Source organism: Mus caroli, unplaced genomic scaffold (assembly GCF_978045245.1).
Source record: "Mus caroli unplaced genomic scaffold, Mus_caroli_1 scaffold_12, whole genome shotgun sequence".
NCBI classification, from domain to species: Eukaryota; Metazoa; Chordata; class Mammalia; order Rodentia; family Muridae; genus Mus; species Mus caroli.
Genome location: NW_028227267.1, coordinates 43,938,364 through 43,955,004, shown reverse-complemented (window position 1 = coordinate 43,955,004; position 16,641 = coordinate 43,938,364). Strand labels below are relative to the sequence as shown.

The following is a 16,641-nucleotide window of genomic DNA, read 5'->3' as shown; positions in this document are numbered from 1 at the left end:
GTGCCAGGGTACTGACTTTCCGCTTTAGGTAACTGTAATTCGGCTTTGCCCACCACTACCCTTAACATATGGAAGTCATTCATTCATTTTCTTTGCCATCATTAGGATAGGAATCCTAGAATATGCTACATGTAACCCCATCACAGATTTCCCTTAACTAATTACAGAATATCTAACCAGTTTCCTTTAAAGTAAAACTTGCTGGTTAATACAGAGCGGCATTGCTTCTAATAAGCTGTGCATGTTACGCTGGAATTTAAACTGTACTGTTGTGTATGGCGAAGGGCTGAAAGTTTAGAGTTACTCCCCTTGGCAAACATTTTTTTTAAGGACAGCTTAAATAAGCAGTACAGAAACCAGATGTCATTTGGTAAGAGTATCTGAATGACCAAAAATTTGCTGTCTGGGTATTTTTTCCCTTTATAAAAACAAGAAAAATTCTTTGGATTTATATCATATTTAGCAGCTGTGAAACAGAGCAAACATCTGTTTGTACCTATGGGGAGCTGACCCGTGGGGCCCTCGTCTCCTAATCACCAACGCTCACATGCGCACTTTATTGTTTTCTTTGCCGTTGCCTTCTGTACTTCAAAGTTTTCATTCGCTCATGTTCTATTGGCAGAGACGAGGAACTAATCCATTCATTATAAGACCAGATGATTAGGATTTTTGACACATGATCACAGCGTTCTCTCCACCCAGCCTGTGCCCAGAAAACATAGTCACATTTTGCCTCTAGCTTCATTTTGGAGTATCTACACTTAATCAAAATAATGCAGGATTTACAAACCTCCAGCAAGATTGTAGTCGCGTGTATATGGGAGCACACAAGACCCACACTCGCCATTTGTAGGCTATGGTCTCTAAAACGACATCCCTAAAATAATTTGTCCCTTTTATTTAGATGAGGACAAATTTTATACCAGCCCTTATTTGGAAGTTTTTCTCTTAGAACTTCACTACAGTTTTTATTAAGAGCAATAATAATGATTTTTTTTTAAAGTTACCATTTTAAAGTACCATTTTTAAAAGTACAGTAAACACTGTGACAGGCCCAGTCTTGGAGATTGCTCACCAGAAGTTTCGTTAGCACACCCAGGGAATATCAGTTTCTAAAGACCAACATTTTTCCTGCACTTTATAAAAATAGGGAAAGTATGCTGAATTAGAACTGAAGCCTGCCAGGTCAAATCAGCAGCGTTATTTATACATTCTTTTATATATGTATATGTACAAAAAAAAAAAAACAAAAAAAAAAACCAGTCTGCCAAATAAAGCATTCCTATTGAAAAAAAAAAAAAAAAGCAAGAATCAGATTCATCTTAAATACTAACAAAACCTAATTTTAAAAAAACATTATTATGATGATTTTTATTGCGAAGAAGACATGGTCTATGTATCAGTTACTGATAAGAATGACCTAATATAGTGACCATTGATTCTTGATTGATTAATGGAGGCCTCCAGCTGCCCCCATTCCGGTGGCACTATCGACACTACATGTAATTAGCATTGCACTTTAGAGCAAACACAAGGTCATAGTCCATCTGTATTCTGCCCAGGAAGATGTCTATTTTGTCAACTTCTTTATGTCAACAGGATGGGGCAAAAGGCGGTCAGACTCAACCAGTTAAAGTTGCTGGAACATCCAGGAAGTTGAAGGAAACTGATAAGGTATAAACTATGTGTACACCAACCTCCTCTCCATCCTGCTGAGCTCAAAGCACTACTATATAATCAGATGATGAGCTAAACAAACACAGGGTCTTGGATTTGCCTCATCTTTGTAAGCAGTCTGTGGTAGTATATGTATTCTGAATACGGGATCCACAAACAAGGCTAATCCCAAAACACCACTAGAGGTTCTTGGGGTTCCATAGTCATTAGAATTAAAGAATTTATATATAGTATAAATTATATAGAATAATTTACATTATATAATATAGTTTTATTTATATGTTTATTTTATAAATATATAATTTATTTTATATTTATAATATAATTTATTTTAATAATCTACTTATGATATAATTCATATTATGTATATTATTATTATATATAAATTTTCTAATTCTCTTTGGTTACTCTATTTATATACCTGCATCAATACTGTTAATAATTAATAAAAAGGGGAGGCTATATGAATAAGCTAATATAGTCACATAAATAAGTACAATAGAGCAGTGGAAGGAAATCAATTTGATCTATGTTAAAATCTCATGAATACAATGTTGAGCTTATATATTATGTAATATATTATATATATTTATATTATATAAACATAGTATATAAATTATATAATATATAGATATATAAATAAATTGTATAACATTAGAAATTAAAGGTTATGTATACTATTTCAATAAATTGTTATTATTATTATTATTATTATTATTATTATTTTAAACCAGTAGAGAAATTTTAATATACAAGTATAGCTAGGCCTATTTCATCTACTAGAGAGGTTCAGGCAGAAGGACTGGAAGTTCAAGGCCAGCCTAGGCTACAGCAAATGTTCTAGGCCAGCCTAAACTATAGGGTATGATCCAGGCTGGCCTAGGAAAGCTAGAATGACTTCATTTCAAAATAAAGTAAAAGAGGACAGGGATGTAACTCAGTTAAGCACTTGCCAGGTCCTGCGGGCAGTCTCCAGAAGCACATACTTACAAAGAATGAGATCATTCTAATTAATGAACATCAAACCTTAATTATGCTTAAGAAAAAAGCTGTTACAAATCTAATCAATTAGACGGACTTCTCTTCAACATATTTCACCCATCTCTCAGAGGCATCATAATTCTGAATGTGTGTAGATGTTTATATATTTATTGATATCTTTCCCATATAGTTACTATACTGATTTTTATCTCTTTAACTTTTTTAGAAATGTCATCTAATGCTCAAGGTATTAATTTATGAATTTGGAGGGAGCTCAGCACTGTACTTATGAGATTTTAATACACACAGATCAAATGGATTTTTCTATTGTACTTATGTATATGAATATATCAGATAATTCATCCAATCTATCTTTTTATTAATTCTTTTTAAACTTTTTTTTAATTAGGTGTTTTCTTCATTTACATTTCCAATGCTATCCCAAAAGTCCCCCATACCCTCCTCCCCCACTTCCCTACCCACCCACTCCCACTTCTTGGCCCTGGCGTTCCCCTGTACTGAGGCATATAAAGATTGCAAGACCAATGGGCCTCTCTTTCCAATGATGGCCGACTAGGCCATCTTCTGATACATATGCAACTAGAGACACAAGCTCTGGGGGATACTGGTTAGTTCATATTGCTGTTCCACCTATAGGGTTGCAGACCCCTTTAGCTCCTTGGGTACTTTCTCTAGTTCCTCCATTGGGGGCCCTATGATCCATCCAATAGCTGACTGTGAGCATCCACTTCTGTGTTTGCTAGGCCCTGGCATAGCCTAACAAGAGACAGCTATATCTGGGTCCTTTCAGCAAAATCTTGCTAATGTATGCAATGGTGTCAGCATTTGGAGACTGATTATAGGATGGATCCCTGGGTGACTCAGTGGTTAAGAGCACTGACTGCTCTTCCAGAGGTCCTGAGTTCAACTCCCAGCAACCACATGGTGGCTCACAACCACCTGTAATTTGATCAAATGACCTTTTCTGGTGTGTCTGAAGACAGCAACAGTGTACTCATATACATAATATAAATAAATAATTCTTTTTCTTAATTATTAACAATACGGGTACAGGTGCATAAATAGACAATCAAAGAGAACAGAACAAAGGGATGAGAAGAGGTAGTATTTATGTATATGAATGTGTATGGAGAAAGAGAGAGAAGAGAGTGTGTGGAGTATGTGTGTACACATTGAAAGACACAGGGAGTGTGTGTATGTGTGTGCACACATACACATTGAAAGAGAGGGTGAGAGTGTGTGTGTATGTGTGTGTGTACACTGAAAGACAGGGAGTATGTCTGTGTGTATACTTATACATTGAAAGAGAGAGGGTGAGTGTGCTGTGTGTATATTGAAAGAGGGGGGAATGTATGTGTGTGTGTGTGTGTGTATACATTGAAAGAGAGGGGGAGTGAGTATGTGTATATATATATATATATATATCAAGAGAGTATGTGTTGATAGATAAATATATGATAGACAATATATATGTTTATCGAGAGTATATATGTGCATATGTACATTATTTATATATACATAGAATGTGCATATGCGTATATAAATACAACATACACATATGTATACATTTACATGTATACATATACACACACCAAGAGACTATATATAGATGGTAGAAGAAATAGATGAGCTAGAGAACAAAACAGGACAGATAACTAACCATCTAAGTCTCCTGGGCCACCTTGTCTGGCCTCAATAGGAGAGGATGCACCTAGTCTTACTGCAATTTGCTAGGCCAAGGCTGGTTGAGATCCATGGGAGGCCTCCCTTTGTCTGAAGAGAAACAGAGGAGGAGTAGATGGGGGTGGGAGAGAAAGTGAGGTGGGGGGACTAGGAAGAGAGGAGCAGGGAGCAGAAGCTACAGTTGTGATATAAAGTAAAAATTAATTAACTAATTTTAAGAAGCTGTATGTTTAGAATTAAAGAATTTTGTATGTACTCAGTAGCTTATTTTAATAATGAAAATAAGTTTTCTACATCGTAACAACATCCAAAGATATTGTTATCATACTGGTCAAAAATATTAAAACTGTACTTATTTTTAAAATACAGATTTTATGTAATTATTTCTTAACCTATGAGAATATATCGAAGATCTTATTGTTTTATGTTTAATGAATATGCAAGTGGCCATATATTTTTTTTTTCACAAAACTAACCAAATCCTTGCAAGATGGATCAGGAAAAAAAGAAATTGAACATAAATAAACAGTATTAGGAATGAAAATGAGGCCTATCTGTAGCTACTACAGAGAAATAATAACAAGAAAAATTAATACCTTTATGCTAATAAACATTTAAAAATTCAGCAAAATAAATAAATTACTTCTCCTAGTATCCCAAGAACAGGGTACTATAATCATATTCAAATGGGCTATACTCAGGACATCTAAATAGGTAAAGACAACACAAAAAAGAGGAATGCCACTGACTAATTATGCCAATATGTAAATTATATGCAGATACCATCTGAATATTAATCACAACTGCAATATTTTATGACTGAGTGGGGCTTATGCCAGGTTTGCAAAGTTGCTTCATATTAGAAAATCTCTAACTTACCTCATGATTGGTTTGAGAGGAAAATGATCAATCAATAGATGCAGAAAATTCATGATACATGTTTATAATTCAGAAAGCAAGAGTCGGGTAAAATACTTTTAAATTAAAGAAAGTATTGACTGTGTAATATATTCACACACTCGTATTCATACGTAAGTGTTAAATATTTTATATACATTTATATAGACAGAAAATTACACACTCAGTGGTAAGGTAGTTAAATTTTCAAAGCCAGATTGGCATGATGGCATGACCCTAGAACCCTAAAACTTGGACAGAAGGACAGGGAGTCTGAGGCCAGCCAGGGCTCGAAGTCCAGATTCAAAATGAAACAAAAGAAAAATGTCAAAACCAGTATAAGCACACATGTTCTCATCTAAATGAGTGACTCATCAGTCCCCAGATCCAGTGTGACTCTCTTCTTTGAGGTTCTGTTCGGAATGTCACAGTCACCCACTGAAAAACTTACAGAGTACAGGACAAGCAATGAGAATGAGCAGGGCTAAGAAACAAACAAACAAAAATATTGGTAGATGAAGATTATCTTTTGAAACACTCTAAAGAATTTCATATGACCCATGAACATTAAGGTTAGCAAATTTTCTAGACACAAAATCAAACTTGATTGCACTCTTTTACACCAGAAAGAACTGAAGGCAAAACATACATTACAATATGTGTGTAATTTTACAAAACTTTATTTTTATGATGCATATTAAATGCTATTTAGACCAAAAAGTAAAACATATAGAAAATTTTCTAGCAGGCATATCAAAGCATTGAATAATAATTTTTAAAATCCATTAGAATAAAGTCATGGGATACATTACAAAATACATAAATATATTATACATATTACACCAATTAAAAATATAACATGTTCATACATGCATTTAAAGATTTAATAATGAAAACTAGGCTTATTTTCCCAATTGACTTTGAGAACTAATATTATTTCAATTAACACCTCATAAAATGTGTATAGAATTAATCAAGATAATTTTCTAATATGCAGAGTACAAAGGGCCAAGAATTACCAAAATACTGCTTCAAAAACCATATGAAGATGCCATTATGAAACCTATTACTCTTAACTAATATTTACTAACAGAATACTAACAAATAAAAGAGGTGTCAATTATTCTTTCCCCTAACAGAAATAAGAGAAAATGATATTTCACCTACCATATAACAAGGATAATTATAAAAATTCTATTTAAAAAAAAAAAAAAAGCCCTTACAATTTGAGCTAGGAAGATGGCTCAGAGTGTAAAGGCACTTACCACCAAGTCAGTGCCTAAGTGAGAACACTGGCATTGATATGGTAGAAGGAGAGAACTCACTTCCATACATTCTTCTCTTACCTCTGTGTGTGCACTCATGAGTGTGCACACACAAACACATACACACTAAATTAATCTAAAATGTTAAGATATTATAACTTTTTTCATTTTTGTAAACTTTACCATTAAAAACTGTGCAAATAAATAAAAAACATCACACAAAAATTAGCCAGACTGAACACCTAAATGGCTTAAGTAATCCAAATACGCTTAGAATTGGTGTTTGAAATAGAAGCTGTAAGCATCACATTAAATTTTACAATTTTACATTATATTAAAATATTACATTGTAATATTAAATGTGTGATTGTACACCTTAATTGTAATGTTAAAATATTATGTTGTAATATTAAAATAATACACTATTAAAGAAAACACAAGAAGGCCAACGGGGAAGATTAGAGGATCCAGACAGAAGCATAATTACACAAAGAACACTGCTTTCTGAAGGAGCAGGCATGGAGGGAAACAGTGAGCAAGGGATGACGGCTCTGCATCCTAGCTGAACCCTAAATGATCCATCAAATCAAACAAAATGACATCAGCGTAGTTTCTGCTCACCTCTGGGGTCTGATCAAACACACATCTCCTCAGAGAGGCCTTTTCTAGGGCTCAGTCCTACCCCAGAACAGCCTCATCTGGTCTGACACTCTGATTTAAATTCCTAGCATTCATCGGTCACTAAAGTTCAAAATACCTCTTTCTCCAGACCTCTGATTGGAATGTAAGTTCCATGAAGATAAGGTTTGGGACATTTTAATTTCACTTGTCTGCTTTTTTCACAATTTCCCAAGTACGTATTAGGCAGTTAATAAATATTCTTACTAAAAAAAATGAGATTAAGTTTTACATGAGCCAATTGGCAAATGAAAACATACAGGTGTATTGGCAGAGATGTAGAGGAAGGAGAATTTTTATACAGCTAGAACACATCACTCAGCATAACTTGCTGTTACCTAGAGAGTTAAATGTATATACCATAGAATCCAGAAATTCCATTTGTAAATAATCATGGAAAAATGAAAGGGAAGTGGCCGAAGAGATGGCTCAGCAGTCGAAAGCACTGGCTGCTCTTTCAGAGGACCTCAGTTTGCTTCCCAGGACCTACATGGTGGCTCATAACACTGGTAAGCCTAATTCCAGGGGATCTAGCACCCACTTCCAGCCTCTGAGAGCTCCCACCTGCACCTGGGGCACAGACATCCATGCAGGGACACATGTATACCCATACATTAAACATACATACACACACACTCACTCACACACACACACTCACATACAGAAACACAGACACACACACATACACACATACACACACACACACACAGTATTTAAGAGGGAGCTCAGTGCAAGAAGAATTTGGGTTTGGGCTTGGTTGATACCGGATAGTGAGATTGTATCTCAGAAAGAGGGTGCAGGAAGGGGCAGTAGATAGAACCTGGTTTCTATCCCAAGAATGCATGTAAAAAAAATAGCCAGCAATACATCACATATATGAAATGTCATAGTAAACCCCATTATACATAGTTAATATATAAAAGTAAAATGAGAATTTACAAGGTAAACAATTACTTACTCCTCTGATAGGCACAAGTGCTTGGTTGACCTATGGTCTTGTCGATTCTTTTCCTCCTCAGCCTGCTTTCCATTGTACAAGGTCTCACTCTACTCCCAGTTTGGATTTCCTTTGTGCATTTTTTTCACATGCACACTAGACGCTTGAACATACAGTTCCTTTCAGCCTCTGTGAGGGTTTTAACCCAGGACTCTTGCTGATACCAGGAGTCTGGGTAGGCTCATACCTCTTACATCAACTGGTGCAGTTCATGTGACCTAGCACATCTTCCTGTGTGTTTCAAAATGTTCCTGGATGGTGTAAAGTCCTCAACCTGAAATAGACATTATGTGAGCAGTTGTTTTAATGTATGATCTAGGGAGTAACGAGAACAGTTATACTAAGTTAGTATCGAGACATCTTAAAAGAATAATCTGGGGAAAGAGTCAGAAGTTTAAGGTTTAAGGCTATCCTATCCTACATAGTGAGTTCAAGGCCAGCCTAAGTTACTTAAGTCCATGCCTCAAACAAACAAACAAACAAACAACAACAACAAATAATGCTGGGCTCTTATGACTCAGGACTGTGTGTGTGTGTGTGTGTGTGTGTGTGTGTGTGTGTGTGTGTGTGTGTGTGTGTGTGTGAAAGAGAGACAGAAAGAGATAGAGAAGCAGAGAGAGAAGAAAAAAAAAATAGACAGGGTAGGGGAGCTGTTCTATCCCTTTCTTGTTTTTACTGATCTGTTTCCTTACTGAATTTCCTGTCATTGGATTGGAAGAGGCCATCTTAATTCTCTTCATGTGCCATTTGTTGGATATACTTTCTCACAAACACATTTTTGTAGAGTTGTTTTTAAAGCTAGGCATGTCACACTGCTTGTAATCCCAGCCCTGAGGAGGCAGAGAAAGAAGACAGCCTGGGTTCCTTAGCAAGTCCCAGGCCAGCAAGAGACTGTCTTCAAAAACTAATGTCCCAAAAGAATGGTACTTGGGAAAAACACTGGCTCCACGTGTGTATGAACACACACAACCTGCACACACATAAACACAGGCACACATACTTAAACACACATGCATGTACATAGTGCACCCACACATGTGCACATTCTGTTCCTTCTCCTTCTTCCTCCCTCCCGCCCTCCCACCCTCCCTCCCTCCCTCCCTTCTCTTTTTCCCCTCCCTCATTTCCTGCCTAATTGCTTGGGCTTTTTGTTTGTTTGTTTATATTCTTTTTTTCTTTAAGCTTGCTCTCTTACTTGACCATAGAGTGTTCTATAGTGTTTTTGCTGTAAACATGCAAGTAGCAGATACCATGTTTATACGCTGTTTGTATTTACACATCTAGGTAATATGTTATCTAGTACATTCACCTCATTTTCTGAATAGACTGCCGTTTCTTCTACAGCCCATTCTAAATTATTTTTGTAGCAAACAATGCAGCAGTAAAGAGCCCTGTAAGCACTTCTCTTTGTGAACTTATGCTTAGACAAAAGTTCCCTTCTGATGCACATACATTAATGCTACTGTGTTTATTAAATGCTATATAGCTTCCCCCACAGAACTGAATGAAGGCCCAAATGCCTATAATTAGACACATAGATGTCTTAGAATTATGTGGGCTTTGGGGAAATATGGAAAGACATAATCAATTATTAATAAGGATCACAGAGAGAAACTGCTTAAAAGAGGGGTGAAGAAGTGATTGTTTACAGAAAAAGCAAGATTCAGCAAGTTTGTGACTCCAGTGTGCATATACATCCCTGAAAAGTTAGTGTGAGTCCCCTTCTGAGCAGGACAGGAGCTCTTCTACAGGATGTGGGACTGAGGGCACCAAAGAGCCTCCACCATTCTCAAGGTAAGTGGAGTCACCGTGTTCTCAGCAGGGCCCCTTTCAGAGGACTTACAGGACATTCCTCAGGCTCCCTGCTACTTGAGCTATTTAACTACATTCAGAAAGCTCCTCACAGGTCAGCTGGGTACTTTGGAGTTCTTCAATGTCACCCTGTGATGTCATTGCCATGGTAACAGGAGGTCATACATTCCAGATGTCTGTGACTTGTCACTTGACCCCTTTGTGTTGTTTTTTGTTGTTTTTAATTGTAACCTAATCAGATTTATCAACATCTCCTTTGAAATGTTGAAATTCTATTGTCCTTGAGTCAAGAAGCTGTTGTGTATTTTCCTCAAAATATTTAGGCCACTACAAGCTGGGCTGAGGCTGGGCTCCTGCTTGGGATTGATTTGTTTTAGTGAGCCTTCTGAGTCATGGCTCTGATTCTGTGTGTGTATGTGTGTGTGTGTGTGAGTGTGTGTGTGTGTGTGTGTGTGTGTGTGTGTGTGTGTGGTGTGTGTGTGTGACCAATTACTATCTTCTCAACATTTCTGAGATCATTTCTTCTTTCTCCACTCATGTGATGGCATTGCCACCATAGGCTAGTCTCTGCTCTGAACCCTCAAATGGGGCCATCCCTGAGGGACCTTTTCACAGAGAAAGGGAATGAAGGGAAGATAGCGGCTTTGAGGACAGGTGTGGCTTTGCTTAATAAGGTGGAAGAAGTCAGCCCCTCACAGACAGAACCACCACAGTCCAATCTCCCATCAGATGTACCCCCAACTCCATCCTCGAGCTGGGAGTGTAGAGCAGGCCAGAAGCAGTCCTCACTTTTGAAGCAGGCAGGATTAGAAGTTCCTATTTCCTGGCCCCAGGAATCAGGTGAAAAGAAACATTTCTAGCTGCTGATAAAATGCTTACTGACCACTTAGATCTTTGATGCTGGAAGATGCCCTTCCAATTGCCCACTGGGTAGACACTCCAGACGGACTCAGCAACATGGCACAGGGGAAAACTTCTGAAAGACTCAGAGTCCAGCAACACCAAGCCTGTACTCAAGTTCCATTTTGAGAAGCTTCCTCTAATAACTCTCACACTGGCCAAGGCACCTGGCCCTCTGCCACCTTCCCACTCATCCAGTGCCCGATGGCTCCAGACCTCATCTGTCATATATAAAAGCCAGACAGTTGTCACTATGAAACATTTAAGACATGCTCTCAGGCTTAACACACAAAAGCCAAAGTAAACTTAGTTTGTTCATATCAATTACATATTGAAGTGAAAGTCTTGATATAAGGGATTAAATAAAATCCTACTAAAAAATAACATTGCCTGCTTCTGGTTTATTTATTTATTTATTTACTGTGGCTACTAGAATTTAAAATCCTATACACAACTTGTATTTGTGACTTGGATTGTATTTTCATTGTCCTGTTCTCTATAGACCCTGACCCCTGCCTCCCCATCTGACACCGAATAGCCCATGTATCCATCACCGAGAGAGGCAGCTTCCTGGTCTACAGTGATCATCCCTGATAAGACTTGTCAGTGACAAGCCTGCCATTCTGGCCCGCTCTGTCAGGTTGCTAACAATCTAATGAAAGGGAATTGTTTTGTTTTGTTTTTTAAAAATCCAAGATTAGATTTTCTTATGGTTTGCAAAAGGGCTATAAATAGAAGAAAGGGTATTGGTGAACAAATTCTGGTTGTATCTTTAATGTTCAATGCTCTCAAAGACTTTGGCCTCAACCTGCATCTGTACTGTCTGTCTGGGCCAAAACTCCAGTGTCTGTCTTAGCAGTTCCTTACCTAAAACTGGGAAGTTCAAACTAAAGATCTTTAAGATACTAGAAAACCCAGTATTTCCTTTAGTTACATTTGTGCAGACTCACTGTCACTCCGGTTGGGTCATAAGCATCTCATAGGCACGTGATTAATTTTATGATCCCATCTACAGCAATGACTGGGCACAATCTCTCAGCAAGCACATTGACCATGACTTCTATCCCAAAGGATGAAGCACTTGTCCAGGCAGATCTGAGCTTTGGGGAAGATAAAAAAAATTGAGAAAAACAAACAAACAAACAAACAAACAAACAAACAAAAATAGAGCAATAGTTAACTCTCCAAACTGTTGCCCTTTGAGAAAAGGATGCCTTCGTTCCCTTATCTGTATGTGCACATTTGTTTTTAAAGTGGACCATCTGACTGCTCCCTGAGAAACCGTGGTTAAACATTCCTTTATGCAAAACAAAGAATGTTGAGTAGTTAAATATTGTACCTCAGAGGTTAAAGTTGAGAGGGGTTTTGTTTTGCTCTCTCTACTATGACCATTTAAAGGAGAAACCGAAGTGTCAATGTTCAAAAGATTTCCAGTTCTGGAAAAAAAAAAAATCCTACAACCTGTGAAATCTTCAATGGTTAGTTAGATCAGCACACATGGCTTACACAGCGTCTGTGAGCACTGAATGAGCTCACAGTCTTCACAGAGAACCTACTAAGTGGGAGGAGAACATGAAGGCGATGAAAGAGCTGCCCCTTCTCAACCAACTCCAGCCTCGCTGAAGGAAGCCAAAGTAAACTGAAGAGGACTTTGTGATTGTCCATAAAAATTAAACACTAGCTAAGCTCCTATTATATGCATTCTGCCCAGGAAGTCCTAGTACAGGCCCTCTCCACACATGTTCAAAGTGAGATTCAATTAGAACCCCTAGGAGGTTCAGGTGGTTATGGAACTGTTTGAAGAGGAAGGAAGGCTGGAGAGAGAACTACCAGGTACTTGGCAACCTAGGCTACACATCACCTGAAGTGAGAAAGAGAAAGGTAAAAACCAGAGAAAAGAGCATCTGAAATCTGCCTGGAGTCCCCAGCTGCACAAGTGGCTTTGAGGTCACGCTCTATAGCCGCTCTTCTGGCTCCTCCAGACCCCTCACTGGAGGGGAGCTCCGGAGGCACCAGAGGGTGTGCACTTGCATCTTGCACACATGGATTTCCAAAGCACTCATTCACTAAATACCAGGTGACTGGGCTCCTACAGACCTGCAACCCAGGCTTGTCTCCAGAGCTCTGTGGCAAGCTATTGCTCTTCCTCACTAAGACTAAGTTTCCCCATCTGTCAAGTGGAAATGTAAATGCCATCTAGCTACATTCTTGTTTGATAGCCAAAGAATAATCTACATATGTAGTATGCACTCAGCTAATACAAAACAAAACAAACAAACAAAAATCAAGCAATGGGCTCTTGAAGAACTCACCAATAGGAACAAATAAAAACAAAGTGATGATACCTCAGAGAGGGACCGTCCAAGAATACAAGCCAAAGACTGGGCTCTGCAGTTGTGTTTCCAATTACCATCGCCCTTGCTGACTACTGTCCATGGGGCAGGCTTCATTAACGTTCACTCAAAAGACCCTAGGAAGTGAAATGCAGCCGAATGTTGGGGACCTTAACCTTAACTTAATCTTGAATGATGTGACTTAGCCAGCATATCATTGCCACATCCACCAGGGAACAAACTGTATTGTTGCTAAGTGGTCAGAATCAGCCAGTGAGGCACCCACTAGGCTTCCACTGCACATAGATGAGCCATGGCAGCACCAAGAAATCTCTGGAGTGAAGCCAGCTTTCAGACTAAAGGGAACACCAGGAATCAGGGTTAAGGAATGAGAGAGGTCAGCAAAGAGGCGAATGGCACATTCTACTGAGGACCTTTCTTATTGCCAGCTGGTGTTAGCAAGCAGGAGAGAAGGGACTAGCAAGCATGTATTACACACACACACACACACACACACACATACATACATTTCTGAAAGTGGGGAAATCACACAGCACTGTCTCAGGCTGTGGTCATGATTTTCTGTTAATATTAAGTGAAAGTGTTCCATAGTGCTCTTGACCGAGATGGGTAAGGTTCAAACTCCACTAACACAGAAAGGGCTAGTCAGACTAAGGAGGCTGGAAGGAACACAGCATGGCTTCTCCTGGCTAGCAACCAGCTCCTTTTCCTTGCCAGTACCCCGATTTCCATGTAAACAGTACTCTGTGCCTCCCCTCACCTAAGTCCTAAAAGGCTGGATTCCATTTGCATATTTGAAGGACACAAAGGTGCCAGGCTTCTGCAGTTAGCAGATTCCAAACCTCCAGTGAGAGGTGAGAGTCACTGGCTCAGGGACCACAAGTGATCCCAGTTGGACCATTCTGATCAAGAGCTGGAGTCTGAGTGATTGAACAAAGAAAAGGAGGGAGGGGGAGGGAGGAAGAGAGGAGGAGGGAGGGAGGGAGGGAGGGGTCTGCTGGGATTGAATTTGCCAGGAAAGCATTAGGCACAACCCACTTTGTGAAGAAAGTTAGAATCCTTAATGTCAGTCTGGATCCTTCAACATTCAAAGGCCCACTCCTAGACTTGGCCTGTGAACAAGTCAAGGATTCTTCTTTTCACCCATGTAAATTAAGACATTTGCTACTCAAGAGAAAGATGCTGCCTAAGTAAGAGACAAGTGTAGATCAAAGACCACAGATGCTGCTACCAACTCACACCTAGAGCAAACAGGTTTTGTGACTATAAGTAACAGGAGATTTGGGTGAGAGGAAGAAGATGGTTCCTGTTGGCATTTTGTCTAAGCTCTGCCCCACAATTACCTGGCAATGGCCAGGTATGCCTGACTCACTATAAAAAGGGCTGCTTGTCTCCTCCTCTCTCTCTCTCTCTTGCTCTTTCCTTCTTGTTCCTGCTCTGTCCTCTCACCCCTTCCCCCCTTTCTTCCTTTTCCCCTCCCTCTCTCTCTCCACTTGCTCATGCCCATTTTCTTCTCTCTCTCTCTCTCTCTCTCTTTCTCTCTCTCTGTCTTTCTCTCTCTCTCTCTCTCTCTCTCTCTGCTTTTCTCTGTCTCTATTACCCTCTCAACTCCTCCCTCCATGCCCTGAATAAATGATCCTATACTCTATGATCGGCCCTGTGGCTGGTCCCTCAGGGGGAAGGGATGCCTCGGCATGGGTCTGCAGAGGCTCCCCTTCCCCCACGCCTGACTGCACAACCACCAGTCATATTCCCTCTCTCTTTATCTTTTTATAAACACAACAGTTCTCAATCCATGACCAGAATAAATGAACGATTGAGAAGGAAATTAAAACAAAAAACAAAACAAAACAAACAAACAAACAAACAAAAACCCACCTCACTATTGGGGGCTTTAACAATGAGGAGACTCACCAGAAGAGAATGGTATTGGAATGTAGACCCTCTGAAAAATAGCCTGAATGTGAGAACAGAGGACAAGAAAATAAATGTGTCCCTGAGGTGAAGAGGAGAGAGTTAGAAGGAACTCAATTCCAACAGATAAGAAAAGTGAGGTAGGATTTAAGCAGCATAAAGCATTCCTGTGTGGGGCACTGTTAGGGTAATATTCAGCAGGAAGGGGCACTAAGGTCAAGAGTTTTGTTTCAACATCTAAGCTAGGCTAGCACTTGATGGACAAACTTAGACAATCAATCTGAAATAGTCTGGTTTCACTGGTATGTGTGGGACTTTTGGGAAATTCCCAGCAGGGCAAAACTTCATAATGTTCACGACTAAGGCATCATGACTGATAAAGGAGGAAGCAACCTTAGTATATTATTCCACTTTTGTGAGGAAAAAACAAAGCAAAACTAAATAATCTCAAGTTCTGAAAGATTCTCTGTCACCACAAGTAGATGTTAGGATTCCTTGGGATTCAGCTGTGCATGCCCACTGTGTTCTTGATTAGCATAAATTAATCGATTATATAGTCCCAGGTATCTCTTTGGGTTCTATCGATCAAGTAAAACGAATTTAAAGTCAGCTGGGTGAAAGGTAAAAGCCATTAGTGGTGTTAAAATTCCTTCCCTAGGAGATATAAACAACCTCTACCATTTCCTCCTAAGGACCAGATGACAGAGGGAGAATTCCACACAAGTTCACTCTGGGGTGTCAGTGAGTTGATTGGGCTAATTTGCAGAGCAATGGGCAAGAGGTTCTGGGCAGGAGTGAAGGTGACCTTAAAACAGCCCCACTTCAAGGTCTGCACCCAACATGCATGTTGACTTCTCCTGGCCTACCGGATGGAGCCCCACCTACAAGTTCTTCCCAGACGATACAAGTCCAGCCCTTCCCAGAGGCAGTGTGCAATTAGGTCAAAATTGCATACAGCTGATTAGGAGTGGCTTCTCTGATTGTGGTCATGGGTCCACCCTTGCCCTTCCTTCTTGGGTGGGGGGAAAGTCAAAAGTGAATAAGCCCATTCTTAGTAATGGTTTGTAAGTGGGCAGAGCTGAACTCAGGAAGATGGTGGCAGTTTGGCTCAGAGAATAGTCCTGGGCAAAAAATCAGCTTCCACCTGGAGTGTCATTCAGGCCATCACTGTTGCTATGAAACCTGCAATTCACAGAACTTAGTAACACAGTTCCCACCAAACACAAACAAAGAAAGCTGCATTACAATTAATTTGGTCAGGTAACGTGGTTGACAAATAGAAAACACATTTATTTGCACGGTGATGAAATTTTGCTTTCAACTCTTTCAAATCCTTAAGTTCCAAAAAATATTTGCTTTGCAAACTTTGGAGTGATTTCGATATGTAGTCAAAGTTAGTTTACAATAATATTTTTAAATTTTTTTATTAGATATTTTCTTCATTTACATTTCAAATGCTATC

At 39.1% G+C, this 16,641-nt stretch overlaps 1 long non-coding RNA gene across 14 annotated transcripts in view; it reads right to left on the bottom strand.

Moving 5' to 3' along the window:
* LOC147001803 (uncharacterized) overlaps positions 1-16,641 on the bottom strand; it is a 129,664-nt gene that overhangs the window by 15,971 nt on the left and 97,052 nt on the right. For 9 of the 14 annotated variants that reach the window (XR_015044637.1, XR_015044636.1, XR_015044631.1 and 6 more), the window contains one exon: positions 8,161-8,473. The exons of 2 other annotated variants lie outside the window; for them this stretch is intronic. This is a non-coding gene — a long non-coding RNA (uncharacterized LOC147001803). Of the gene's footprint in view, positions 1-8,160; positions 8,474-10,894; positions 16,636-16,641 lie in introns of those variants that run through there. 3 more of the 14 variants (XR_015044642.1, XR_015044641.1, XR_015044644.1) reach the window with 3 other exon arrangements.